The following is a 17,606-nucleotide window of genomic DNA, read 5'->3' as shown; positions in this document are numbered from 1 at the left end:
GTAATCACATTCATCTACAGGAAAGATTCACAGTGAGTTGTAGTATATTTTGAAACTCCCCTCTTAAAGATGTTTCTTCAAAAGTTATGAGTTTCACGCATCTGCAGTTATTTTTTTCAGCATCTCGGTTACACTTTCCAATACGTCAAACAAACCTCTGACCATTAGTGCTGCTATCATTTGTAGATGCGGGTCTCACACATTTGAGAAATACTCTAGGATTCGTCAGACATGTTTTGTAAGAAATCTCCTTTGTAGACTGATTATACTTCATCCTATCCAACTAATGGACTGCTGTCTGCAACTCGCATTACTGACGACTAACCTGGTTTGATCGTTCCTGCTCACATCTTTACAATCAAGAATTGATGCAATGAATGTTTTGCAAAAGGAACACTTCCGTGTGATACTTATACCTTTTTGGGAATCATCCAGTACATATGAGTGTAGTGTCTTTCTTCCCCATGGTTAACTTAACGTTGAGCACTTTAAAGATAATTCTGGATATTTGACGTTGGTAATTGATTTTATCGTTTAAACATCGATGGCGTGGTATGACGATATCAGAAATTTTGCTTTGTTTATGCTCATTATATTACATTTATTTATATTACGTATACTGAAGGTGGAGGAGGGAGAGAGGAAAGGTTAGGGAAGGAACTGATGATATCAGCTGCGTCACGACTTTATGCGAAATTAGCGGCGACGAGTGAAAATGTGTGCCAGACCGGAACCTGAACCCGAAATCTCCTGATTACTAGGCAGTTGGGTTAACCACTGGTACACGCGGATGCTGTCTTCACCGCAAATGCGCGGACTATCTCGGCAATTTCCCGGCCGACACACAGTCCCCCCTTTCGGAAATATCCGAAAGGCAGCACCACGCTTTCATATAATCGATTCGCCTCGATGGACAATAGATCCACAACAGTCGTTGCGGATGCGCCTTTACATCCGATCTCTAGCGGGAATCTAAAATTGGAGAGCTTGGTGGAAATGGACGGGTACTGCGGGTAGGTGACGCTAGGTAGGAATGCGTCTCGGCCGGAGACCGTGCCGAGACGCTGTGATAAATATTGTGTCCGGGTGGCGCAGTGGTTAGTAAGCAGAAGATCCCGGATTAGAGCCCCGGTCCGGTACACATTTTCACCCGTCGCCGCTGATTCAGCGTAAAGTCTCTATGCAGCTGATATCATAAGTTTCTTCCCTTTCTCTCCCTCCATCTTTAGAGTACATAATATGTATCACAACTGGAATTCAGCAGCTGATATCATAAGTTTCTTCCCTTTCTCCCCCCCCCTCCCATCTTTAGAGTACATAATATGTATCACAGCTGGAATTCTGCGTGGTATCTGTCCTTTCGGATATGACCGAAGGAACAGAACCAATCGCTTTCACATAAAACGGTTATTTATGATGAGGTTCAGCTGTTATCTTTGTTTCAGTTGTTGACCATCTACACGTCAGTCTGCATTTCGTAACAGTTTTGAAATGATACAGTTTCTTTGTGATACAACATTTTTGTCAGTGAACAGTTGTATATTCATTTATTCCATTCAGTTGTGCCGGCCGGTGTGGCCGAGCGGTTCTAGGCGCTTCAGACTGGAACCGCGAGACCGCTACGGTCGCAGATTCGTATCCTGCCTCGGGCATGGATGTGTGTGATGTCCTTAGGTTAGTTAGGTTTAAGTAGTTCTACGTTCTAGGGGACTGATGACCTCAGAAGTTAAGTCCCAGAGCCGTTTGAACCATTTGAGCCATTCAGTTGTTACCAGTTATTAAAACTGGAAGTTCAGTTTTAGACTGTCACATTCCACGACGCACTCCATCGCTCCCCAGTCTGAAGGCACGCTCTGGTATTTCCTTGGGCTCTTGGGGGGAGGTGGGAGTGGGGGCGTTGTTGTTGCATGTGCCTGTTCCACTGTTTGTTGGCTCCCTGGTTGCAGAGAAGGAATCTACTGCACCAGGGGAGCGTCCTTGTTGCCAGTAACGAGCGCAGCCACATGCCGGTCCACGTCACCTCAGTGTTGGTTCCTTGGGTGGCGTCTCCCTTTGGTGTTGTTAAGATAGCTGCGGTTCTTCTGCTGCAGCTGTTGACCTCAGCTGCCTTTGCTGCATTGTTTCTCGAACCTCTATCGCAGTCTTTTGTAGCGCAGCAGCAGGGGTTCGTTGTTAAGATAACGCTCTACCCAACTACACAAGTACCAGACTCGAAGGTCTGTCTTCTAGCAATTCGATGTCAGTAGGTGGCGTAGTGGCCGTGGACAGTCAAGAAGTATGCCAGGACTCTTGACGGACTCGGATGCTTCATTCTCAACGTCAGTTTTGCACTGAAGAGCAAAAGAAACTTGTTCACCTACCTAATATCATGCAGGGTCCCTGCGAGCAAGCGGAAGTGCCGCAACACGACGTGGCATGGACTCGAATAATGTCTGAAATATTGTTGGAGGGAATTGACACCATGAATACTGCAGAGTTACTCATGAATCCGTAAGAGTGCGAAGGAGTGGAGATCTCCAAACAGCACTTGCAAGGCATTTTAGACATGTCCCATAATGTTCATGTCGGGAGAGTTTGGTGGCCTGCGGAAGTGTTTAAACTCAGAGTAGTGTTGCTGGACCCGCTCTGTAGCAATCCTGGACGTGTGGGGTGTCGCATTGACCTTCTGGAATTGGCTGGAATGCACAATGTCATGAATGGATGCAGGTGAACAGACAGTATGCTTACGTATGTGTCACCTGTCTGAGTCGTATCTAGACCTATCAGGGGTCCCATATCAATCCAACTGCACACGCCCCACACCATTAGAAAGCCTTCACCACCTTGCAGCTTGAACAGTCCCCTGCTGACATGCAGGGTCTATGGGTTCATGAAGTTGTCTCCATACACATACACGTCCATCCACTCGATACAATTTGAAACGAGACTCGTTCGACCAGGCAACATGTTCCAGTCATCAACAGTCGAACGTCGGCGTTGACGGACCCACGCGAGTCGTGCAGCTTTGTGTCGTGCAGTGATGAAGGGTACACGAGTAAGTCTTCGGCTTCGAAAGCCCATATCGATGATCTTCTGTTAAATGACTGGCACGCTGACACTTGCGGAAGGGTTGCACTTCTGTCACGTGTTGAACGATTCTGTTCAGTTGTCGTTGGTCCCGTTGTTGCGGGATCTTTTTCCGGCCGCAGCGATGTCGGAGATCTGATGTTTTACCGGATTCCTGATATTCACTGTACACTAGTGAAATGGTCGTACGGGAAAGTCCCCACTTCATCGCCACCTCGGAGATGCCGTGTACCATCGCTCGAGCTCCGACTATCACGCCACGTTCAAACTCACTTAAATCATGATAACCTGCCATTGTTGCAGCAGTAACCGATCTAACTACTGCGCCAGATAGTTGTTGTGTTATATAGGCGTTGCCGATCGCAGCTCCGTATTCTGACTGTTTACATGTCTCTGTATATGAATACGCATGCCTATACCAGTTTCTGTGGCGCTTCAGTGTAAGTTTGGCAAAAAACCCTACGTGCCCCTCGCTGTTTGGCATAATTCCATTGTTTCTGCTATAGATGCAGGATCTGCTGAGAACAGCTTCGAACCGGCCGCTGTGGCCGAGCGGTTCTAGGTGCTTCAGACCGGAACCGCGCGGCTGCTACGGTCGCAGGTTCGAATCCTGCTTCGGGCATGAATGTGTGTGATGTCCTTAGATTAGTTATGTTTAAATAGGTCGAAGTCGCGCGGACTGATGACCTCGGATGTTAAGTCCCATAGTGCTTAGAGCCATTTGAACCCTTTATAATCTTCGTAGTGGTCAAGACGTTATTTATTAGGTAATTTAAACATATCGTGAGAAATAGTAGCCCTACCTTGAGGTGTGCCACACCTACTTTTGTTTCTGACAAGATGCCCTCATTAAGAGCAGCGTACCGTGTTCTGTTTCCTAAAATTTCTTTAATCCAATAGCATGTATGTCCAGGTGTCGCGTTCACACGTATTTGGTAACCAGACGACGGCGCGGAAACGTTACGAAGGCTTGCGGAAAGACAGAAATGATGACATCAACTTGACCTTTACTATTTACTGCCTTCAGTATCTCATAACGAACGCAGCAAGTTGAGTTTCATAAGATCGGTGTTTGCGAAAACCATATCGATTTACACAGAGGAATATTCAGTTATCAGAAAATCCGTTATCCGCGAGAAAAAAATCTGTAATTCTACAACGTATTGAGTCAATGGGATGGGTCTTAAGCTCTCCGTGTCAGTTGCGCAACCCTTCTTGTAGACTGCAACAGCGTGTATCTTCATCACTGCTTCGTTGAGGCATCGACCTTGGTAAACTATTGCTAGAAATGGAGTCATATCTTGCACGCACATGGTATATAATCTAAGAGACATCTGAGCAGCTCCAGAAGGAGGCCTTGAGCTGATTTTTGCGCTAACTTTTTTCTATTTGTGGCATGTTTGCATCTGTACTACGGTCGAAAGTAAGGACTAGGTGCAATATTGAAATGAGCAATTGAATACAGTTGAATGCAAGAGTACAAGAAATACCTCAAAACAAACTGATAGCGGGGGAGAGAGTTGTATCTAGAAGATAATTTACCTACGAATACATGATGTTTTTTGGTCGGGACTTCAGTCTAGTGACTGATTTTAGAATCTCACGAAGGAATGCGCGTTTGAGACCGCCATTTTCTACAGTTTTTATTCTTGCTAGACATATGTTTGTGTTGTGCCAAATTTTTACATATTTAGACTTCTACATACTTAATGCTGTATAATACATTAAAACAATTTGGAATACATTCTTATTTCTTCAGTTACAGAATTTTATGGCAAGTAAAATTCTAAATATTTTATAAACTACACTAAGTGATCAAAAGTATCCGGACACCCCCAAAAACATGGGTTTTTCATATTAGGTGCATTGTGCTGCCATCTACTGTTAGTTACTCCATATCAGCGACCTGAGTAGTTATTAGACATGGTGAGAGAGCAGAATGGGGCGCTCCGCGGAACTCAAAAATGATTCAAATGGCTCTGAGTACTATGGGACTTAACATCTGAGGTCATCAGTCCCCTAGAACTTAGAACTACTTAAACCTAACTTGCCTAAGGACTTAGAACTACTTAAACCTAACTTGCCTAAGGACATAACACATATCCATGCCTGAGGCAGGATTCGAACCTGCGACCGTAGCGGTCACGCGGTTCTAGCCTGAAGCACCTAGAACCGCTCGGCCACTCAAGCCGGCGCGGAACTCACAGACTTCGAACGTGGTCAGATGATTGGGTGTCACTTGTGTCATACGTCTGTACCCGAGATTTCCACATTCCTTAACATCCCTAGGTCCACTGTTTCCGTAGTCATAGTGAAGTGGAAACATGAAGGGACACGCACAGCACAAAAGCGTACAGGCCGACCTCGTCTGTTGACTGACAGAGACCGCCAACAGTTGAAGAGGGTCATAATGTGTAATAGGCAGACATCTACCCAGACCATCGTACAGCAATTATAAACTGCATCAGGATATACTGCAAGTACTGAGACAGTTAGGCGGGAGGTGAGAAAACTTGGATTTCATGGTCGAGCTGCTGCTCATAAGGCACACATCATGCCGGTAAATGCCAAACGAAGCCTCGCTTGGTGTAAGGAGCGTAGACATTGGACGATCTAACAGCAGAAAAACGTTGTGTCGAGCGATAAATCTCGGTACACAATATGACAATCCCATGGCAGTATCTGGGTATGGCGAATGCCCGCTGAACGTCGTCTGTCAGTGTGTGTAGTGCCAACAGTAAAATTCGGAGGCTGTGGTTGTGTTTTTCATGGAGAGCGATTGCAACCTTTGTTGTTTTGCGTGCCACTGTCACAGCACAGGCCTAAATTGATTTTTTAAGCACCTACTTGATTCCCACTGTTGAAGAGCAATTCGGGGATGGCGGTTGCATCTTTCAAAACGATCGAGCACCTGTTCATAATGCACGGCCTGTGGCAGAGTGGCTACACGATAATAACTTTCCGGTAATGGACTGTCCTCCACAGAGTCCTGACTTGCAACCTATAGAACACCTTTGGAATGTTTTGGAAAGCCGACTTCGTGCCAGGCCTCACCCACCGAAATTGATACCTCTCCTCAGTGCAGCACCCCGTCATGAATGGCCTGCCATTCCCCAAGTAACATTTCAGTACCTGATTGAACCGGTGCTTGCGAGAGTGAAAGCTGTCATCAAGGCTTCGGGTGAGCCAACACCATATTGAATTCCAGCATTACCGATGGAGGGCGCCACGAACTTATGAGTCATTTTCAGACAGGTGTCCGGATACTTTTGGTCACATAGCATATGTATATCAAGTGTGGACTGTTAAGGCTTACTTCGTTGGTTGGGCACCGTCTTGTATCTGGAAACAGAAGGTGGTCTTTTACCATGGAATATGTGAATTTGCTAATTAACAGAGCTTCGTTAATGCCTTAACGCTTTTACCTGTATTTAACTTGATTTAACTTACTGATTAATGGTATGCAATAAAATATTAATGTAACGTAATATAGTACTGGCAGGAGTTTCTCGATTGCTATGCTTAAATTCCAATAGAATATTTATTCCAAGAAAGATGACTATGTTGTAGCTTGGAAGTGTTTCTCAGATCTCGGAAAACCTACTTTTTGCGGAGTAATTTTTGTAATGTCTGGGAAAGACTGCAGCACATAAATGAAGAATGCCATTATTTAAGAACGGAATAATAAAATATATTACACTTCTACTGCAGAGCTGGCTAGAGGCGAAAATATTAAAAAGTATGCCAAGACACGATACTCTACCATACAGGTAAAGCCATATTTCTGCGGGCCTAGTTTTCGAGCTACATGTGTTAAAGTATAAGTGAAATCACTCGTTAGTTTTTGGATTACCGGGCTTTCAGTATTTGTTCCGCACTTTTTCAAAAAAATCTGAAAGAACACTCATACATAACTTCTAAATTCGATTCAAAACATTTTCCTGTCACTTCCTTTTTATAGGTTTGTAAACGCTGCGAATCAGAGTTTCCGATTTGGTGCATAGGGCGGATATTCGAAAAATTCGTACTTCAAAGCCTCTTTGTTCCCCCTACCAAACCAAATTTCTGGACAAGTTATTTTCCTTATACTTTCCAGGAAACACTGGCTGTGACCTTACCGGCATGTAAAGTACTCTACTTCTTATTTAGTTCATGGTCAACTGGTTTCCATCTGCTGCTTTATTTATCGCTTAGTTCTCGCGTGAATGGTGCACCTGTATCACATCCACAGAAACAAACAGACGCATAAAAATGTTTGAATTTTAAACGATCGAAGCTTTTATGAGAATCCGTTTCTGTATTAATTCTTATTGATATCCACGCCGTCTCTGTCAAAGGCCACGAGCCTTCGGCCCTGGATTCTTATACATGGCTCAAAAGTAATGTGGTGTTTAAACTTTCATGATATCCCTAACCTATAGCATGTTCTCGCAGATCGTTGACTAGTCCTGTGGCAACGCCTCTTTACATGCAGAGTTTTATGCCCAGGACGCCTATTACAAAGTTTCTTCTTCAATTCCCTGTCACTCTCAACATCTTAATGTAGTGCTTTAAAGTGACTTTCCCCTCTGGCAACGTTTACGAAGTGTAAATTACTACGAAAATATTCAATTATTTGATTATTTTGTATTATCTTGTTTTCAAACTCGTTCAAATGTAAATGCAAATCTTGAAAATGAATAAGAGTAGTAGTGTTTAACGTCCCGTCGACAACGAGGTCATTAGAGACGGAGCGCAAGCTCGGGTTAGGGAAGGATTGGGAAGGAAATCGGTCGTGCCCTTTCAAAGGAACCATCCCGGCATTTGCCTGAAACGATTTAGGGAAATCACGGAAAACCTAAATCAGGATGGCCGGAGACGGGATTGAACCGTCGTCCTCCCGAATGCGAGTCCAGTGTGCTAACCACTGCGCCACCTCGCTCGGGAAAATGAATAAGAGCTGTTGTATAGTATATGTTGTCGTTAGAACTCTCTCCATAAGAATCAGTCTTTGTTATGCAATATGATACCATATCTATTTGCTTCATACACGTTTCTTACTGGTCACTTGGCCAAGGTGATTCCGTGACGATGTTACAAACGTTCAGGAATGATGGAGAGGAGCAAATTATCAGTCTGCGATAACAGACTGGTCTGGAAACGAAGGAGTCGAAAGTTATAAGCGAAAATCATTCTGATACCTGTGACAATTTGTTACAGGTACCGGTACTGTTGTTGCTAATATTGTAGGGTAGGCAGTTAGGTGTAGAGGTTGGGATGATAACTCAACAAAACAAATGCCTATGGCGTACTGTGCACTCGCATGAGAAGTTCTTGTGTACAATGTCTGTAGTGTAGCAGGCTGCAGGTACTGTGCACTGGCATGAGAAGTTCTTGTGTACAATGTCCATAGTGTAGTAGGCTGCAGGTACTGTGCACTGGCATGAGAAGTTCTTGTGTACAATGTCCGTAGCGTATCGGGCTGCAGGTACTGTGCACTGGCATGAGAAGTTCTGGTGTACAAGTTCTTGTGTACAATGTCCATAGTGTAGCAGGCTGCAGGTACTGTGCACTGGCATGAAAAGTTCTTGTGTACAATGTCCGTAGTGTAGCGGGCTGCAGGTACTGTGCACTGGCATGAGAAGTTCTGGTGTACAATGTCCATAGTGTAGCAGGCTGCAGTCTGTGTTTAAAACTTGAAGTACAAAAGTCGATCAACCCTAATCAAATGGAACTCTACGCAGTGACGGAACTTGCAGACATGTTTTTTGTGTATGGGTAAGCAGATGAAAGCACCACAGAAGCGTAAAGGTTGTACAGGACCAAATACCGGCTTAAGAGTTTTCTGCACCATGTTTCCAAGACTGTTCCAACGATTAAGTGATAGGGTAACTGGCACTACAGTACAAAGACCGAGGAGGATGACGAAATATATGGACTTCCCATGTAGAAGACTCTGTGCCCGCCCGAGAGGATGAGTCCTCTGTAATCAGCAGTCGTTCAGTTGCCCGTGAAATGTATATTTCGTAGAGTACTGTGTGGAAAATATTACGGGAAATGCAGCTACAGCCCTACGCTCAACAAAAAGTACACGGATTGACTCTGCTGACTTTGAACCTCGTGTTGTGTTCAGACAAAAGTTTTTCGACGCCTTACAATCGATCCTCATTTTCCTGCGTATGTACTTTTGACAGAAGAAACCTGTTTTACTAGAGACGGAATGCTGAATAATTGCAATAGTCATGTTCGGCCCAATGACAATTCACACGCTAGAGTTATGAAGAGACATAACACAAATTAGCACTAAACGAGTGGGGACGCTTAGTCAATGATTACGTTACGTAATAGGCCCATGTTTTTTTTCTCCCCTTCACAGTGTTTATCAAAGGCATATATTAGATTAGATTAGATTTGCTTTCATTCCAATTGACCCGTAATGAGGAGGTCCTCCAGGATGTACAACATGTCAGAAACACAACAATGCATGACAAATATTTACAACTCAAACAAATAAGCTAATGTACCATTCCACAGGTCCCAAGTGGAATAATCGTCATTTTTTAATGAACGCTATATGAAAGAATCATTTTACAAATAGCAATACACTGAATTTAAAGTAAAAAAAGTTTTTTTATTAATTTATAAGGTAATAAGCGTTTAATACAACTTCTATAATACTTAATTACAATGAACACATTACTGCACTGAAATGGTGCAAAGTTAAATTGTACTTACACACACACACACACACGCACACACACACACACACAAACACACACACACGCACACACACACACACACACACACACACACACACACACACACACACAAGCATACACACTTATTTACAATGAATACATTACTACACTGAAATTAAGCAGAAGTTATATTGTACTTATATATATGCACACACATACAACTGAATTTCATTGGTTGTTAAGCTTTTATGGCTGATGGCAAGTTATAGAAAATGTGTGTTCCTGAATAATTGACATATTTTTGTACATATTTTACATTTTTGACTAAGTGACTTTAAATCCTTGTGAAGATTATTCTTATTTCTAGTATTGATTCCATGAATTGAGCTGTTTGTTTGAAAAAGTGATATATTTTTAATGACAAATTTCATTAAAGAATAAATATAATGGGAAGCAGTACTTAGTATCCCTAGTCCCCTAATCAGGCTTCTGCAGGGTTTTCTTCAGTTCACACCACATGTAACTCTAACTGCACGTTTTTGTGCCCGGGAAACTTTAGCTTGGCTTGATGAATTACCCCAAAAAATAATTCCATATGACATTATGGAATGAAAGTAAGCATAGTGTGCCAGCTTTTTCATTTTTATATCCCCTATGTCTGACACAATTCGCATTGCAAATAGAGATTTGTTAAGACGCTTGAGAAGTTCTGTGGCGTGCTTTTCCCAGTTGAATTTATTATCAAGCTGGAACATACCGCACCTGTTATTCGTCAGAGGACGTGGCTACAACATCAGTGTGCCCGCCTCACTTTGGACTGAGGTTTCGTGAATACCTGAATCAAACATTCCCTGAAAAATGGATGGGCAGAGGAGATCCCGTTCCGTGGCCAGCACGTTACCTGATCTCACCCCACTTGGTTTCTTCTGTCGCAGCCACGTGAAAAATCTTGTGTACGAGACGCCTGTCGAGATTGCAACGGATTTCTTGGCAAGAACCCTCGTTGCCTGCGACACTGTTCAAATAACACTAGCAATATGAGAATGGGTACGACAGAACTTTGTGGGACGATGCCATGCTGCCTTGATGCTGGTAAAGGTAGTTTTGTACAACTCTTGCAAATGTAATAGCTTGTGAATCTTGTGCAGGTAAATGGAATTCATTATTACAGTATATATGAAATGTATTCTTAGTTGCAAATACAAACAACCATCATTTGGTGTAGGGGAATTACGAAAACAAAAATTTGTGGCGGGCCAGGACTCGAACCCGGATTTCCCGCTATGTTTGAGCGCTCGCCGTAACTGCTTTGGCTCTCCGTGCATGAGCAACGGCCAGACCCCAACCTCCATATATCGTTGTTCCTGCGTCACAGCCTGTGTTCATACACACATTATGTATTCCGTGCAGGGGAGGACATTAACTGAAACTCGCTGCCTGGTATTTTCGGATAAATACGATATTGCAGTGCATGTGTTGTTAAGAAGGATGATAAGTGCTCCTTCGGACATGCATGGATGTCCGAATGGTTCAAATGCCTCTAAACACTATGGGACATAACATCTGAGGTCATCAGTCCCCTAGACTTACAACTACTTCAACCTAACTAACCTAAGGACATCACACACATCCATGCCTGAGGCAGGATTCGAACCTGCGACCGTAGCAGCAGCGCAGTCCTGGGCTGAAGCGCCTAGAACGGCTCGGCCACAATGGCTAGCACGGATGTCCGAAGGAACAGCCACTACAGCCATTACGAAATGTACAAGTGTATTCGCTGTGTAAGGGAGCGACGATAGGAGAGATATTTTAATTGAAAGTCGCTTCCTAATATCGGCGGATATATACGATATATCCGTGCCTGTCCGAAGGAACATTATTACTCGCGCAGACAAAGTTGGCACTCGGCGCGGTGGCTGATGGGAGCGACTGTAAATGGGAAATGCCTTTACGGGCGCTCTCATCAGGCACATCGCCGAGCGTCAACTTTGTCTGCGCCTGTCATACATCCATCTTCTTACCAACAAAGGCACTGCAATATCGCATTTTACTGTACCGTAGAATTTTCGTCATTTTTATCTGTCGGTCTCCCTGACATTAAAATTAGTGCGCCGTTACTAATCCATTAACAGGGGTACTGAGGGTACTGAGATGTATTCAGCGGGAATTCCGTACGTCATGATGAGTTTGGGAGTTGGAGCGGTGCTCGAGCTTTAGGTTGAACTGGAGTAGATTTTCACTTATACCTTTCGATTCGGTAGTTTCCGGACTTGGGTCCTTTACCTCAATTGATATACTAACCATTTTCCATTTATCATTGAAAATTTGTAACATCATCACGGAATCACCCTGTATAAGAACATTTTAACGCAAACGACATTTTTGATTTCTGGAAGTGATTGTTTTAAAAATAATAGTTTCCAGGTGAGGGGACGATTCCACGACTGACTTTCACAGTTGCGTGTTATGTGTTATTACTGACTACGTAAGTTTTTCTTAGGAACTAATTTATAATAAATACAAATATACTTGTAGTGACGTAACGAAATTTCCTCTTTCACAGACCCAGTAACTTACTGAAATTGCTCTTCAATCTGTACTCTCTGAAGTAACCTACCTGTCTCCTTTTTTTAGCAACGTTTTCGTTTGTTCAGAGCTTCAGTATCAACTGCAGGGACCCAAAATTTCATCAAAATGAAATATTTGTTGGTTCAGGTAAATCAACTAAAGAGTTGTTAATAATATTAACTGAAGGATGTTTTTTCTTACTTCTCTTACTACATCTGGGTACATTCATAGTGGAACATCTCACAAGTCAGTCTCAACAACAAACTGAGTGAGTTTAATTTTTTTCATATATTCATACTAGTCGCCTGCTATTCACATTCACGAGATCGTGATAATTCTTCCATGACATCTACCCACCTTTTTCCTGTTGATAAGATACAGGATAAATACTAGAAGTCCCTTACTTCTCTAACTATTAGTTTGGAATAGATGAACTACGTGAGATGAAGAAGGAAAAAGTATCATGGCCACAAAGCATATGAAGCAACCTCAGGTGCACCTAAAAGTGAAGTCATCTGACAACTGTAGACAAAATAAGGCAATTTTTTCATTTTTCGTGTAACTATCTTGAATACCCTTTATATTAATGCCCAGTGGAATCAAAAATGGCTCTGAGCACTGTGGGACTTAACATCTGTGGTCATCAGTCCCTAGAACCTAAAACTACTTAAACCTAACTAACCTAAGGACATCACACACATCCATGCCCGAGGCAGGATTCGAACCTGCGACCGTAGCGGTCACGCGGTTCCAGACTGAAGCGCCTAGAAACGCACGGCTATACCGGCCGGACCCAGTGGAATCGAAAAGCATGTTGAACAGTAATTTCACCATACATAAAACATTATTTTTTCTGTCATAAAAAAGTATGTGTGTTGTAACTTCACGTAGATGTAAAGAGGCACTTAAGAATAGAAAAAATCACCCGTAAATAAGAAAAGTCATATAAAAATTCTTATTGAGAAAAAAGAGAGGAAGAATATAGCAATGATATGAAAATATTTGGTAAATTAAGTTTTGAAGTGATATAATGTCTGCTGTAAATATTGTGGTATATCATATTGTAATATGCAACTTATTTCTTCGAATCATAAAACTTATACCAATTAAACAATGAAACAAGGCAATTACCCTCCACGATAAATTTCTCAATACCTCTGTTTATGCTGTAACCTTACGTTAGAAGTGTGTTCTCTAAGTTAGAACAATTATTTTCTTTCTTGGTTGGTTAGTGACACAGTAAACAAATATTAGTGGTGTGATAAGTACTGCTTGCTGACCGTGAATGAAGATTATATTGTCAGAAATAACTATTTTTCTCTCTGAGACAGGACATGAAGTATTCATCCCATAGAGAAATGCCTTCAATTGAGTTTTGGTTCGAAACACTAGTTTGTTCCATTGTGCAGTACCATAAGAAATCCACGTGGTATAAGAGCCGTTCTCCATGATACCACAGTTGTGGCTCAGCACGTCATGGAGGAAATTTTGTGTGGAATTGATAAAAGTTAGAGAGGGGTGCTGTCCTGTCGATGTCTTAGGTGTTTCTGTGAGGTAGGAGAGGATACTCTAATGATTAGACGTTTTCAGCACAAGACAGAGATTTGGTACAGCATATACAATGTTGGACATCAAACTGCAGCTTCTGAACATTAGAAAACAACGAAAATTTGCTTAATGTACACATACAATATAGTGAATCGCGACCAGAGCAGTTACTATTCAATTAGCCTTCGGCCTCACAAGGGCTGAATGCATCCCGGCAGACCCGGACGGTCACCGATCCAAGTGTTACGCACGCTGAAATCCTTTAACTTTGGCGATCTGACGGGAACCAGTGTTATCTCTGTGGCAAGGAACCGGATTTTGAAATATACACAGTGTGAAATTTAAATCAATGATATGCCGCCTGTGGCGACAGCAGTGTCTATGACCTGGATTGGATTAGGGTTGGGTTGCTTGGGGGAGGAGACCAGACAGCGAGCTTATCGGTCTCGTAGGATTAGGGAAGGACGGGGAAGGGAGTCGGTCGTGCCCTTTCAGAGGAACCATTCCGGCATTTGCCAGGAGCGATTTAAGGAAATCACGGAAAACCTAAATCAGGATGGCCGGATGCGGGATTGAACCGTCGTCCTCCCGAATGCTAGCCACTGCGCCACCTCGCTCGGTGGATTGGATTATACTCGAGCTGAACATGGATTACAGAGATGAGTAAATCATTTCATGGCGCTTCAGCTCTGTCCCAGAGTCTCTCGGCAACTCATGACCAAACTGTTTCAATGGGTGAGAGACCTGGAGAACCTGCTGGTGAGTGTAACTGGGAAAACCCTCTGTGTCGAGGGTCGTCAGGACAGCATAGGCAGCATGTGGTCTTGCGTTATCTTGTTGAAGAATAATGTCATACCCATCCCTAAGATATGGAACAGCCACAGGCATTAACAGGTGAGAAATGTGATGTCTGGCTGTCCAGATTACCGGCTATCCGAACAACAGAACATAGTGTTTTATATCGAACGGTATCTCACACCGTAATGCCAGGTGCTGGGCCAACACAACGATGACGAACACAATCTGACAACGTGCGGTCTTAACGGAGGCTGCGTACGCGATTACGTCCGTCGTGATGCTGTCCAAAGAACCAGGACTCGCCTTATAAGGCGACGTGGTACGACGCATGTGTTCAGTGTTGTCGTTGGGTCATCACTTGCCTCTTCACTAGGGATGACGCAAAAATGGCCGCCGTGATGGCAGTCCGTGGCGCTGCAGACGCCGTCACGCTGTCCATGTGGATGCCTGTGTTGCTGCAAACAAGCCATGTTCCTGAATCAGGGTACAGTGGTTGGACAAAAGTACCATAAGACTGCAAGAAATGCATGCACGAATCTAGATGGACAAGCTGCGCTATTATATTTGACCACGAACGGCAGCTGTAAGATGTCCTCAGTACTTTGCAATTGCCGTCCGTGATGAGAACCATTTTCTGCGGACTTGTGAGTGAATTATATTGGAGCTAAGTGAAGTCGAACATGGAAGATTTGTTGGTGGTCGTATGGTAGGTGCTTCCGTAACCAAGGTAAATGAAGGGTTTGGTGCATCAAGAGGGACCGTGTGGAAAATTTACACCGCAAACAGGTACAGCGGGAAATCAAAACCATTATTAGAAATACTAAAATTAAAATTCCAGCCTACAAATACCCAGGCACAGTCAAGAATAGATGTAGAGGCCACTCCTTTCAGTTTATTCTTTGCGATACCCGCTGCAGTGCCACTCTTCCTTTCAGTATTTGTTGTTGACCTAAATATCGTAGCGGTAAGACTCGGCTACATTAGCGTCTGGAGATACGATGTCACTACCAGTCTTGATCAGAGCGGGCTCCTGCACAGTCAACTGCACTGAACGATGCAATGCGTCGTCGACGTGCGCTTCATCGATCTGCTATCAGTAATAAATACTGAACCGAAGAGTGGCACTGGATTCCGTGTAGCAAAGAATAATCTCGAAGGAGTGGCCTCTACATCTATTCTTGATCTCCGTCGTGTATTTGTAACATGTAATTTTAATTTTAGTATTACTAATAATAATGTTTTAGTAGCGGTAACGGTTGGTTTCCTATAGCTGTTGTAAGAACTGGCTTCACTGCTACTGCTGTTGCTGGGCCGGAGAGTTTTGATTCTCAGACACTGAGTTACAACACGGACGCAACTGTGTGTTGAGTGAGGGAGTAGACTCTCATTGAAGAACACTGTGACCGAGAATAAGAGGACGACAGCTGCAACAGTCACTGCAGAACTGAATGTCACCCTCGATTGCCCTGTCAGCACCAAAACCACACGAAGAGTTCTAGAGAGAGATTACCGCATGAATACAGTAAGAAGGTTCTAGTAGATATCGGCTGCAGTAGTTAATCAGATATGGAGAGACATGCACAGGATAGACCAGTATGCAGAGCTGCACCAAACAACATCAATTACAGATTTTAATAAAACTTCTTCAGTGCCTGACTGTCATATCATTTATATCGAAATTCGTAAAAAATATGTTGTTTACATTTTCGAATAGGGCTCTGAAGGAGTTTTAGTGCCCTATTCCTAAAAGTAAACAACATATGTTTACGAATTTCGATATAAATGATATGACATTTAGAGTTTTAGCTATGTTGTAGAGTCTCCTGTCTACAGTAGGCACTACAATGCGTTCAGCACAATGAGTGACGACATTACAGTCCTGTGGCATCCCTAATTTTCCTATCCTCCAGGATGAGAGTAGCAATTTCGCCTACACAGCTTCTATTTTCTAAAATATTCGAGCCCGCATCCTATTTACCGTTAAAGCTAATTAACGCCAGTTGTAAGCGTGGCGATTTATTTTTTTATTTTATTTTACTGTGTCAAGCGTATTTTTACTGTAGGCACAACTACATTTATCTAATAGCTTGTCTGTCTCATTCCGACAGTATTGGATGATTTCTGTTGACATCGAGGCAAGAGAATATTTAAAGTTGCAGTAAAAGATAGAATGTGGTCCAGCATGCCAGCAAAAGTTTTTCTAGTTTATAGCAAGAGATTGTAGCACAGTGTGCTTAGATGAGGGAAGGATTATTATCAGTAGCTCGTATATGAACCATCTCATATCTACAAACTATCCTGCTTCATTTCTTTTGATTGCTAAGGACTTCAAGTAGTTTTTCGACAGAGCAGTTGGGATGCAGTGAAGATAAAATATCTAATAGAATATCGCTTTTATAAGTGTCCTGAGATATCTGTGGTAATTTGTGCCAATAACATAATCCTAAGTCTGAATTCTTCTCACCACTGTCTTCCAATGAAACGAAATAATAGCAACACAGGTTGAAAAGAATATCTGTCTTAAAATAAAGAGGGTGGGTCGATTTATAGCCAAATCTAATTTGTACAATATGATAATATACGTATATTTGTAGTCATAACGTTTCATCTCAACCGTGGCAATATTTTCAAGTTGCTGATAAAAAGCTGATCTCTTCAGATGTGTGTAACTGTTGACACTTCTGATTCGTTAAAATAATATTATAGATTTTTCGATTATGTTTAGCTTAAATGTCAACAAGAAATACTACGTAAAACTATGCCAAATAGAAATAAAAAGTACCGTTGCTAAACAGTGCACTATCACTTAAAGAACTAAGAAAGTGATTGTTGTAATTGTTGATCCGTATAAAAGGTCTTACGTTTCAACTTACTTGACGATCAAGTGCGTCTCTTCTAATTAAGTATTAATTTATTAGATTCAGATATTTCACCATAGTTTATTAATAA

Source organism: Schistocerca gregaria, chromosome 4 (genome assembly GCF_023897955.1).
Source record: "Schistocerca gregaria isolate iqSchGreg1 chromosome 4, iqSchGreg1.2, whole genome shotgun sequence".
NCBI classification, from domain to species: Eukaryota; Metazoa; Arthropoda; class Insecta; order Orthoptera; family Acrididae; genus Schistocerca; species Schistocerca gregaria.
The sequence above is the reverse complement of the archived record's forward strand: the minus strand, read 5'-3'. Positions refer to the sequence as shown.